Raw genomic sequence first — 12,884 nt, forward strand, 5'->3', positions numbered from 1 at the left:
ATAATGTATAAATGTAGCATATTTACACGGGTATTCCAAAGTTCAGAAACCAAATTCCATTGTATGGCACCAGGTTAAGTAATAGTATTGCATGCATACACACATAGCCACTATGAACAAACAGTACTAGGCTCGTTGCAGCTACTGTAGGCAAGGTTGCCTTCGAGAGGCAAGAGTTGCAGAATTCACTTGATTAGTCAGGATACTATAAGTCGAAAGGCACTGTTTTAGTTTGCGCTATTCGGCTGTCAAAAATATACATCATCAAATAGATACAAGTAACTCTGTGGGAATGTTGCCTCTTTGCAAAGAATTACGTGAGTATATACATGTCTATATGTATATAGATAGATTTCATTTTTCAATGTACATATATCACAGTAAAAAGGCTACAGTATATATGTCCCTGCAATAGATATTTGTCAAATTGCAGTTGTGTCCAGAAAAAACAGTTCATTTGTATTGATATATATATTTAAACAAGGCATTGTGACTGGCAATGATCAGAGTGCAGTGTCTTCTGAGGTAGTATACCTACGGTAGGATTTTATTGCCATACTGACAGAAAGCGTCGAAAGCATACATGATATATGAAATACAACACCATAAAATGCACCACAAACCTCCTAATTCATTCATTCACTTTGGGCACTACTAAGTTAATCATTTGAAAGAGCTTAATTACATTTGTTGCACACCCACTGTTTTAGGACAACACAGGTGTAACCATTTAAGGAATGAAACAGCAGTGAGGAATGCCATTTTCAAGTGAGTTGAGAGTAGAGTGAGAAATTATCTTAGAATCTAGAATCTTAGGATCTGAAAATCTAGAATCTTAAGAGTCTTCAACCTACAGTAAGACTTGGCTGGGCACACAAGGTGAGAGAGTGCAATCGGCATACCTCAACAAGCTACAGTACAGATGGGAACACTCCTCGGATCATTGCTAATGAATTTCTTTGTCATTTGAAGAGGATTGATGCTCAACAGAGACTAAACACATTACTTTAGGCCTATGTATGTGCAGAATGAGAATACCCTCTGGTTTAACCCCACCAAATCTTCAAGCATTAAATCAAAAGAGAAGAGATGGGAAAAACAATGACAACAACGAAGCAAAACCTCGACAGCTTGACGGCTGCTAAAACAGGTCAATCAACCCAACTAACAGATTTCAAAGGTCAAATAAAGAGGTATTGTAGGTACAGTGCAAAAAGGATGAAAAATTCAAGCTTAAAATGAAGAGAAAAAAAAATAATGGCAGCATTTTTTTTTTTTGCATGCAGTCAACTGAGGTATTCAAGTGAAGAGGGCCTAATGACATTTTTGAGAGAAAATAAAAGCATTTAGTCTACGAAGCTATGTAGTCACAATGTGTTTGAACTAATACAACAAAAAGGCTGGTATCCATATCCCTAGGAACTCACATGTGCAACCCTGTAGCGCCACATCTGCATAAGCTTTGGTACGTGAAGGGATGTGTGAACCGCAATTCTGTTGAAGAACAACGTTGTCTGTGTGTCCTAAAGACTACTTAAAAGGTGCTCTGTGCCTTACAGAAGTATCCAATTCATACAAAATCTGCAGCATATTACCTTTTACCTGATATGTGTTCTTTTTCATAATATTTTCAAACGCTAAACAACTCAGCCAATAGAGAGACAGAACTAAATGCTAAAAAAATGACCATCAAAAGGAACATTATCAATCTTAGTATCAAAAGACATACTTGAAACCAAAGTTCCAACTTATGTCATAGTAAACATATAATTTCTTTCACTTTAGATATATTGATAGATGTATAATGTTTATATAAGCCATCTACTTGCCATGGTTATTAATACATAAGCTACACTAACATGCATCCTTAAATGCTGTTTAAAATCTATTTTTAAATTACAGTAACTGGGTATGTTGACTTTCTATCATTTTTTTTCAGGATACGAGGAAGGGTCTTAGTATGTAAGGCAAATAATATTTATATTTCATCGTAGATTTATAGATATTGTTACGTATAGTATTTATGTCCATCCGACCACACAATTCTAAACACAACAGAGAGTAATGGAATAAGTGCAATAATGACTGAAACTGCATTCCTAATGGTACCCTATTTCCTATATAGTGCACTACTTTTGACCAGGGCCCATAGGGTCATATATAGGGGAAAGGGTGCCATTTGAGACGCATCCTAAGAATACCATTTCAAGAGAGTTCAGACAGAGTTGGGTCCCAATGGTCTATTTCGTCGGTGGTCTGGCCTCTGCGTTTTAAAAAACACTTTAAAACTGGCACTAGTGCACAGACTGAGGAGTTTAGCGGTTTTTGATTTACACGTTTGATTTGAACCATCTAAAACTACTCATAATAAGCATAAGCCTCATATCTCACTGACACAAAGCAAACATAAAAATAAAAATAAACATAGCGACACATGACCTTTTCCTTCTTCTTTTTAACACTATGCTATATGTTAATAAAGCACTCTTGTGATTTACACAAAGCAGAGAAGGAAAGTAAAGATTGTGTTTGCGCAAAAAAAACATCCAACGTAAAATCCGTTACGACCAGATCAGCTCTCTTGTTGTGTTGGGACTTCCCCAGGTCTCTACAGAACGTTCCCTGGCTGCGCTTTTGTGCGCTGGAGATACAGGGCTCAATGTCCTCCACTGTATTGGTAACTAGCATCAATCGCGAGCACCGGCAACTACTGGTTAGCGTAAGTAGCTAGCATCAGTGGCTACCGGCTAGTAACAGTTGTAGGTAGCTAGTGTCAGTTGCTAGTGTCAGTAGCTAGCTAGTTAGCGTGTGACACTCAGTTTTTCGGGACCTGAGGTTGGTTGGCTTTGAGGATGCGCAGAGCCTGGCACGCTGCGGCAGACTTGGCGATCCGGTAGCTGCGGCCCACGCCTTTAAACTTGCCCTTGCCTACGACGTCCACCATCACACGGACCTTCCCGTCGTACGTCCTCTCTGCAGGGCTGAAGGAGAGGGCAAAGAATTACATAAAGGACACTAGAGGGACAATGGCCTCCTAGCAACACAACCAGAAAAACTTTCATTCTAGAAACTGATTAAATATGGTAACATATTGTATAAAACAATGCATTTGTAATTTTAGGATCTATATGAGGGTGAGGGGATAGAAAATAATGGGAAAGATTACATTAATTGCAATCAAGTATGTAAGCTAAAACCATCAAATTACCTGAACTTGGCAGTCTCTGGCTCCATCTCCAACAGCTCCCGCACCAGAGAGCGAGGGACATTAGCTGAGAATTTCTCTGCAAGGGAAAAGAAAAGTGTTATAACACGAACCCTCATCTTTTTACCTCCTCAATATGATGTATCACTGGGACAGACAAATATGAGAACTTTTACATTTTGCAAATCAGTGGAACTAAAAGCCTCCCTGCATGAACTATCAAACAATCAGAAAAGAGGAAATCTAAAACGTGGTCGAAGTTTCCCTCTCTCCGTTTCTCTCCTCCTTACCTATAAGTGGCCTCATCATTGGATAATACACTTGCCACACAGTCTCCAGTGACATCCTGCTATCCATGTAAATTGCTCCGGCGAGCGACTCAAAGATGTCTCCCATTGCCTTGGGGACCTCAATGTCCTCCTCTTTCGCCTCGTCTTCCTCTGACCGCCGCAGCTGAAAGAAAGGGTGGAATAACAGAGATGAAGTACAAGTTGTTTTTATTAGGGTGAAAAAAAGAAAGATTTTGTCTCGAGTGGATTAAAGGAAAAAAATGATTGTCTGTGCTGTAGTGTAGCCTCTTTCTAATAACTCTGACTGAGCACTGTCCCCTATTTCATATCCTATCCATCCAGTAACAAATGCGCGTAGAAAAAAGTCAACGTTAGCTATAGAGTGAATTTAGCATTTTCCTTTGAAAATGTCATCTGAGAAAAATATCTATTACACACCTCATTTTACGTATAGGCCTACATCGATAGAAGTTTGAAAATGTATAATCGGCAAGCGTCAATAGTTTATTAGAAGTATTGAATACAAGTGATACAGGTATTGAACTGTATTCAAGTTGTTACTGTATTAAATCCCAAAAATGTAGTCTGCTGTACCCTTGCACACTCTGGAGACCCCGTCGTCCAGTTGTGCTTATTAAGGAGAAATATTTACCAATGTTCCTGAATTTGTTTTTCCTCTTACTGTATCCAATGTTGTCCCTTAGGCATAAAACCAGCACTGCTCAAACGAGACCAGATTCACTGCCAAGATAGGCATTTCAAAATAAATTAAATCCAACTGCTCGCTCTCCAATCCAACTCTCTTTCCAATACTCAAAACTCAACAAAATATAAAACAGATTCATAAAGAACTGACAGCCCATGTTTAGGGCTGTTAATAATTAGCATTAAGGGCAGAAAAAACATGATTATGTCCCACAAAACACATTTAAATGTTAGTAATTATCAACAAGGCCAAACGCTATCATTTTGTCCCTGCAAAAAGTTCTCGGTCAACATATACACTGGGGTGTGCTGGGAAAATTGGGAATGGGCGGACATTCCGAACAGTAGAACAAGAGAAATACAACAGATGTACATTGCACTATGACAAACAAACACATGCAACTTTTGTTTCTCATCCAGAAAGCACCAATAAATACACCACAACAAACAACTTCTTCACAAAAGCTGCATCTGAAATGGCACCCTATTCCCTATATAGTGCACCACTTTTGACCAGAGCCCTAATGGGCTCTATATAGGGAATAGGGTGCCATTTGAGATATAATCCAACTTCAAAATCCCGGAGATGGACCATCTAACCGTAAACACACCTCAGAGTCCATGCCTTGCATCTCCTTCTTCTCCAGCTGGAATTGCACAAAGTCGTCGATGACGTGGAACAGCTCGGGCAACACAGCCTTGAAGTACTTGTGGTAGTCGTACTGGACGGCCAGGGAGGCGAAGATGGTATTGTTGACGAGTGCTGAGTGCAGGTCTGTGAGCACGCCGGGAGAGTGTTGGCGAGGTTCTTCATAAAGGTTATTCGTTATGAGGTAGTCTAAAATTGCATCGCCAAGAAACTCCAGCCGCTGGTAACAATCTGGGACAGAGAGAGAGCGGGGACGAGAAAGAGAGCAGGAAGAAGTGATATTAAGCCGACACAAAATAAGCTTATCACTGAGCAGACATACTAAAGGCAAGCAGCAATCAACTATTTAAAGGGTTTTTCCTGCTTCTTTACAATGGTTCAGCTAATGGTATTGTTGTGATATCACAGCCCCTCAGGTATGATGGTATTGCAATTGGGTTGCTGTGGTACTACTACTAATATTGTGATATTTCTAACCTGTAATGGTATTATAATGGTAGGAGGCGTGTGTGAACGCCTGCAGCAGGTAGGCCTTGTTCTGGAAGGTATAGCTGATTTTCCTTTCAAAGTTCTCAAAGCCGGAGATGGGGTGGTTGAGGGTGCGTCTGCGTCCGGATGGTCGAACATGCAGCGGGGCAGGATCGCCAGCCATATTGGACGTCATGTGACTCCGCCCTCCTCCCTCAGAGTCCGACTCTCCACCGGTAACACCTGCTTGATATATTGATAGAGAAAGATTTTATTATTGAACTACAAAGGGTAATTTTCCATAAGAAAAATGGTGTGCTTGCATCAGCTGCCCAAAAGTATTTGAATTGCAGTGGAAGAACTTCCTCTCCACTGGTAATACCTGTTTTGATCCGTTGACATTGTTATTGAAATATAAAATCACAATCATTTAAAAATTATCACGGTTTTCGATTTCAATATATATATATTTTTTACATTAAACACGTTATGAAATAATGATGTTACAATGTTTTGTAGCTTTTTAAGAAGAAGATTGGGAGAATGTCATATGGTCAGATGAAACCAAAATACAGTGCCTTGCGAAAGTATTCGGCCCCCTTGAACTTCGACCTTTTTCCACATTTCAGGCTTCAAACATAAAGATATAAAACTGTATATTTTTGTGAAGAATCAACAACAAGTGGGACACAATCATGATGTGGAACGACATTTATTGGATATTTCAAACTTTTTTAACAAACCAAAAACTGCAAAATTGGGCGTGCAAAATTATTCAGCCCCTTTACTTTCAGTGCAGCAAACTCTCTCCAGAAGTTCAGTGAGGATCTCTGAATGATCCAATGTTGACCTAAATGACTAATGATGATAAATACAATCCACCTGTGTGTAATCAAGTCTCCGTATAAATGCACCTGCGCTGTGATAGTCTCAGAGGTCCGTTAAAAGCGCAGACAGCATCAGGCAGGTCTGAGATACTGTTGTGAAGAAGTTTAAAGCCAAATTTGGATACAAAAATATTTCCCAAGCTTTAAACATCCCAAGGAGCACTGTGCAAGTGATAATATTGAAATGGAAGGAGTATCAGCCCACTGCAAATCTACCAAGAACTGGCCGTCCTTCTAAACTTTCAGCTCATACAAGGAGAAGACTGATCAGAGATGCAGCCAAGAGGCCCATGATCACTCTGGATGAACTGCAGAGATCTACAGCTGAGGTGGGAGACTCTGTCCATAGGACAACAATCAGTCGTATATTGCACAAATCTGGCCTTTATGGAAGAGTGGCAAGAAGAAAGCCATTTCTTAAAGATATCCATAAAAAGTGTCGTTTAAAGTTTGCCACAAGCCACCTGTGAGACACACCAAACATGTGGAAGAAGGTGCTCTGGTCAGATGAAACCAAAATTGAACTTTTTGGCAACAATGCAAAACGTTATGTTTGGCGTAAAAGCAACACCCTGAACACACCATCCCCACTGTCAAACATGGTGGTGGCAGCATCATAGTTTGGGCCTGCTTTTCTTCAGCAGGGACAGGGATGATGGTTAAAATTGATGGGAAGATGGATGGAGCCAAATACAGGACCATTCTGGAAGAAAACCTGATGGAGTCTGCAAAAGACCTGAGACTGGGACGGAGATTTGTCTTCCAACAAGACAATGATCCAAAACAGAAAGCAAAATCTACAATGGAATGGTTCAAAAATAAACATATCCAGGTGTTAGAATGGCCAAGTCAAAGTCCAGACCTGAATCCAATCGAGAATCTGTGGAAAGAACTGAAAACTGCTGTTCACAAATGCTCTCCATCCAACCTCACTGAGCTCGACCTGTTTTGCAAGGAGGAATGGGAAAAAATTTCAGTCTCTCGATGTGCAAAACTGATAGAGACATACCCCAAGCGACTTACAGCTGTAATCGCAGCAAAAGGTGGCGCTACAAAGTATTAACTTAAGGGGGCTGAATAATTTTGCACGCCCAATTTTTCAGTTTTTGATTTGTTAAAAAAGTTTGAAATATCCAATAAATGTCGTTCCACTTTATGATTGTGTCCCACTTGTTGTTGATTCTTCACAAAAAAATACAGTTTTATATATTTATGTTTGAAACCTGAAATGTGGCAAAAGGTCGCAAAGTATAAGGGGGCCGAATACTTTCGCAAGGCACTGTATATACACACATAAGTCCACTACATAAACAAAAGTATGTGGACACCCCTTCAAATCACTACCAAGTTCCAAACTGCCTCTGGAAGCAATGTCAGCAAAATAACTGTTAGTCGGGAGCTTCATGAAATTGGTTTCCATGGCCAAGCAGCTGCACACAAGCATAAGATCACCATGTGCAATGCCAAGCATCGGCTAGAGTGGTGTAAAGCTCGCCACCATTGGACTCTGGAGCAGTGGTGTATGTGGTGTATATACCTTGAGTCCCAGGGAGCAGAGGAACATCTGAGCAGCCATCACCCCACAGCTGGTGAGGTAGCAGCCCAGCAGTGCCTCTACACAGTCAGCGATGCTCTTGTCAGCGATGCACTGCTCCGTGTGCAGGTCGTAGGAGATGGACTGTTTTGCCAGCTCCACCCCACAGTTCTCCTCAGACGGATTCCAGAAACCCACCACAAAATCATCCTCCTCCCCCGCCTTGCTGGGGTCCAAGTAACACATGGCGTCCCACGAGCTAATAATAATGCATAACAATTTTATGGATTTATATAGCACTTATCCACCTAGCCCTGCGATAGACTAGCATCGTGTCCAGGGGGTTTACTTGTACATCAAAGCTGCCTCAAGCTACAGAAACAGGAAATCGGCTCCTGCCCTATGGGCCATTCTGGTTCAGACACGGCTTAATTACTTCATAATAGATTGTATTAATATAGCGCTTTTCCACCTAGGTTCTCAGGTTCCACTTTACATAGTATGGGGGTGGGGGACTCACCTGTAGTCAAACTCATCTGCTGAGCCACCACCACCAGACTCCGAGGGGTAGTCGGGGGTGGGGACCGGGCCAGGTTTCTTGGAGGGTTTCCACACCCCGAAGCTGGGCTTGGCTGCAGGGGAGGAGGAGCGGGCGGAGGGGCTGGGGCCAGGGGCCGGGGTGGCGAGGACAGCGGGGAAGGTCCTGAGGGAGATCTTCTTGCCGAAGGCACCGGAGCCCATGAGCATGCTGTCGATTAACTTAATGTGCTCCTGGTAGTAGGGATGGGTTAGAGCAATGAATACATTTGTGATGGGGGGCATCTGTATACATTTTTTATTATTATTATTTTTATTAAAATAAATGTAAGTGGTGTTTTCCATAGCTGGACAGACAAATTATTTTAAATAAACTAGATTGTGTTTTGATTCAGTTTTTCCCCCGGTAATAGATAAGTAAGCATGTGTCTAGTATGCATTCATACCTCTTACTATATTTGGCCAAGAGAACTTAAGATTTTCTAGTGGGGTGGGGGCTGTGCTTTGGCAAAGTGGGTGGGGTTATATCCTTCCTGTTTGGCCCTGTCCGGGGGTGTCCTCGGATGGGGCCACAGTGTCTCCTGACCCCTCCTGTCTCAGCCTCCAGTATTTATGCTGCAGTAGTTTGTGTCGGGGGGCTAGGGTCAGTTTGTTATATCTGGAGTACTTCTCCTGTCCTATTCGGTGTCCTGTGTGAATCTAAGTGTGCGTTCTCGAATTCTCTCCTTCTTTCTTTCTCTCTCTCTCGGAGGACCTGAGCCCTAGGACCATGCCCCAGGACTACCTGACATGATGACTCCATGCTGTCCCCAGTCCACCTGGCCATGCTGCTGCTCCAGTTTCAACTGTTCTGCTTTACTATTATTCGACCATGCTGGTCATTTATGAACATTTGAACATCTTGGCCATGTTCTGTTATAATCTCCACCCAGCACAGCCAGAAGAGGACTGGCCACCCCACATATGCTCTCTCTAATTCTCTCTTTCTCTCTCTCGGAGGACCTGAGCCCTAGGACCGTGCCCCAGGACTACCTGACATGATGACTCCTTGCTGTCCCCAGTCCACCTGACTGTGCTGCTGCTCCAGTTTCAACTGTTCTGCCTTATTATTATTCGACCATGCTGGTCATTTATGAACATTTGAACATCTTGGCCATGTTCTGTTATAATCTCCACCCGGCGCAGCCAGAAGAGGACTGGCCACCCCACATAGCCTGGTTCCTCTCTAGGTTTCTTCCTAGGTTTTGGCCTTTCTAGGGAGTTATTCCTAGCCACCGTGCTTCTACACCTGCATTGCTTGCTGTTTGGGGTTTTAGGCTGGGTTTCTGTACAGCACTTTGAGATATCAGCTGATTTACGAAGGGCTATATAAATACATTTTGTTTTATGTATTAGTAAAAAAAATGTTTTTTAACTTTGATTAATCACCACTAACCATTATCACCTTGCCTAATCAATTCTGAAAAACGTAACTATGTCCCAAATGGCACCCTATTCCCTATAGTAGTGCACTTCTTTGACCAGAGCCATATGGGCCCTGGTCAAAAGTAGTGCACTATATAGGGAATAGGGTGCCATTTGGGACAGATGCCTTGTGCTGAACTCCTCCCTACCTGGAAGTACTCCAGGTCGTCCTCGATGTTGACTTCTTTAGACATCAGATCTTCATCCTCCTCCAGAAACTCCTCCTCGAGCTGCGCCTCATCCTCACAGAACTCCTTTCCAGCACTACCGTTGTCCAGGGGGTCCTTTTTGGTCTGAAAGAAAGATAAGGGAGTAAGTGCGAGGATGGCGAGAGGGAAACAACGAAAGGAAGAGGGTAGAATAATAGCGAGAATGGGAGACAGAAAAAGTGGATGGATTACTATGTGGATTGTATTAATGTCTTATTACCCAACGTCTCTTTAATCCAGTGGTGCCTCCAGGCCTGTAGTTGACTCCTGAAGCCGTGGTCAAGCCCCACAGTGGGATTTACACAGATTATAGTCTCAGAGTTTCACTCTCACCACAGCATTAGGTCAGCTAAGAGTGCTTTGAATGTGAGAGGGGAGGCAGGCCTATCCAACTCAATAGACTCATAGGCCTAATGCAATTCGATATCTGACAAGCTGCGTCCTGAGTGTTACATTAATAATAATTAATAACCCATAAAGTTGACCGTGTGGGAAATTCTCTAATGCATATTAATTAAATGCTAATGGCACTGACATCTAATTTTGTCAGAATACAGCCAGGCCTTGACAATGAAAATTACATTGCCCCGAGCACATTATGCACACACACCACACAGTGTTACGCATACACTCTCCACTTTCTCTCTCGCAGTCTTGCCAGCCTAACAAAATTCAACACTGGGGTTGACCTCATATACCTCAGACACACACAACTCCCGAACAGCCCAGGAAGAGTATCCAGCTATACCCAAGTTTCCCTTACAACCCCTTGTCACCCTGTACCGTTTACTACCCTGCTGTCATACTAATTCATGCTACATTTATTTCATTTTATATTTAGCATTCATTTGGATAATGTATAAGAATGTCTATATGTTCACTAAGAGAGAGAAAGCTACTATAACAAGAGATCATTCATGTACTCTTTATCAAGCTTACCTATGTGCATTTATTGACAATCTCCTTCGGTATCATATGGAGGAAACACTATCAGTTGAAGTATACCAGTAAGGTGAAAGCCTGCCCTCTGGTGGTCTCATGAATAACAGAGCATCACGTACCTCATCCCATTCGTCTTCGCTGCTCTCGTCCTGGTTGACCGGCGGATCAACCAGGGGGCAGCCAGTTGACCGGCGGATCAAATATGGACACTACCATCCTGCTTGGAAGACCTTTCTTCTTCCCCAGATGATACAAGTTACAGTTGCTCACCTGTTAAGACAGAAAATAATTCACACCATTTCACATTTCTTGAAATACATGAAACATGACAAAATTATGGGCATATGTGTCAATAACTAAAAAACAAACTCTCTTACAGCAAATAGGCAAACACAAAGCATTCCATTGACAAACATTCCATTCAGACATTCAACCCTATTCCCTATTCCTGCTTGCACCACTTTTGACGATATGCGAGCCATGGTCAAAAGTAGTGCACTGTAAAGGGTGCCATTTGGGATGCAGGGCAAACTCCATTCCCCCTAACCTGCTGCCAGACTCACCTTCTTGCTCCTCATGTAGGAGAGTCGTCCCTCGTAAGTACAGAACAGGTAAGTGGTGATGGTGTGCTTCAAGAACGAGTCTCCCAGCATCTCCAGACTGAAGCCATCGCTGGCGTTGGATAGGGTCAGGGCCTGCAGAAATGTTTTTTTTTTAAGAAAAAGAAAAAAAAGGATTCAATAGAAACTTAAAAGTGAGTGCTTGCTTTTTTCATTTTTTGAAGTAATACATTTTTTGTTCAGGGCCTGAAGGTAGGGGATCAGTTACATTAATCAGTTAGTCTATTCAGAGCATCCAAATTGATTCAAAAATGTGGGAATCGAACATCGAAAACACATTTAACTGATATTTTGAATTGCTGGACATACTCATTAGTTAAAACAATCAAAACTTCAATTAGGTAATCAATTAATTGACCAAAGAACTGACTCTGAAAAACTTGTGTTGAATCCATCCCTACCTGAAGGATAAGCCCCGGGTTGGGGCCCAGGGTCTTGGGGCAGGGGCCAGGTGTGTGTCCCCCTGTGGAACTGGTCTCCTGGGTCTTTGAGTAGTCAGGTAAAGTGCTGTGGTTGTGGTGGGAGCGGTGCCTTTGGGCCACGTCACTGTTGCTGGGCTGCAGGAGTCTGAGGTAGCTTGATTCACGTGGTGTCCATTGCCCTCACGGAGCTCTGTGGTCCCCCCTGGTTTACATTCATCGCTAGGCTGTGGGGGTCGAGGCTGGGTCCAGGGCTGAGGCTGGGTTCGGGGAAGAGGGTGCTGAAGCTGAGACTGGGTCCAGGGCCGAGTTGGGGTTAGATTCTGGTTCTCTGTGCTTGGAGAGAGCTGCACAGGAAGAACTGAGGTAGTGGTTTGTGTTGTCATTGTTATTGATACTTCTTCACTCTCCAGTGGCGAACCAGGGTCAGCCGGGAGGAAACGGGAGTTATCACGTCCGTCATGAAGGTGTGTGTGGTCGCCGTAGTCACTGTCGTCTTTGGCGACGGCAGCAGTGCCATTAGTGAGGGTATTGGTGCAGGAGGCAGAATCTGGCTTCTGGGGCTCCTCCTCCTCTGGCCTGTCAGTTTCTGGGTGTTTGCTGGCATCACCCCTCTCAGGCTGGGAGGAGACATGACAGTCACTACAGGGTTGCTGAGCAACAGCAGGGTCAGGGGCTGCAGTCTGGTCGTGATGTTTACAGTTCTCATCACCGTTATCCTCTTCCTCCTCCTCCTCATCATCATACTCTTCCTCATCACGCGGAGAGATGAAAGACTTGCTGTCGATGGACTTCTTCCATCCAAAGTCCAGGATTGGATACCTATAAAGACAGAGTGAGATGTAGGGGCAGTGTTTAGTGTTGGAGAGTAAATGACTGGCTGTCATTAAACAGCCAGTCATTAAATCAATTATTAAAAGGGATAGTTTTTCAAAATGTCATCAAAGCAAAATGT

At 42.9% G+C, this 12,884-nt stretch overlaps 1 pseudogene; it reads right to left on the reverse strand.

The window, feature by feature from the left end:
* Nucleotides 1-495: 495 nt before the first annotated feature.
* The window catches only part of LOC124001418, a 45,111-nt pseudogene continuing 32,722 nt past the window's right edge, over nucleotides 496-12,884 (reverse strand).

Source organism: Oncorhynchus gorbuscha, linkage group LG17, assembly GCF_021184085.1.
Source record: "Oncorhynchus gorbuscha isolate QuinsamMale2020 ecotype Even-year linkage group LG17, OgorEven_v1.0, whole genome shotgun sequence".
NCBI lineage: Eukaryota > Metazoa > Chordata > Actinopteri > Salmoniformes > Salmonidae > Oncorhynchus > Oncorhynchus gorbuscha.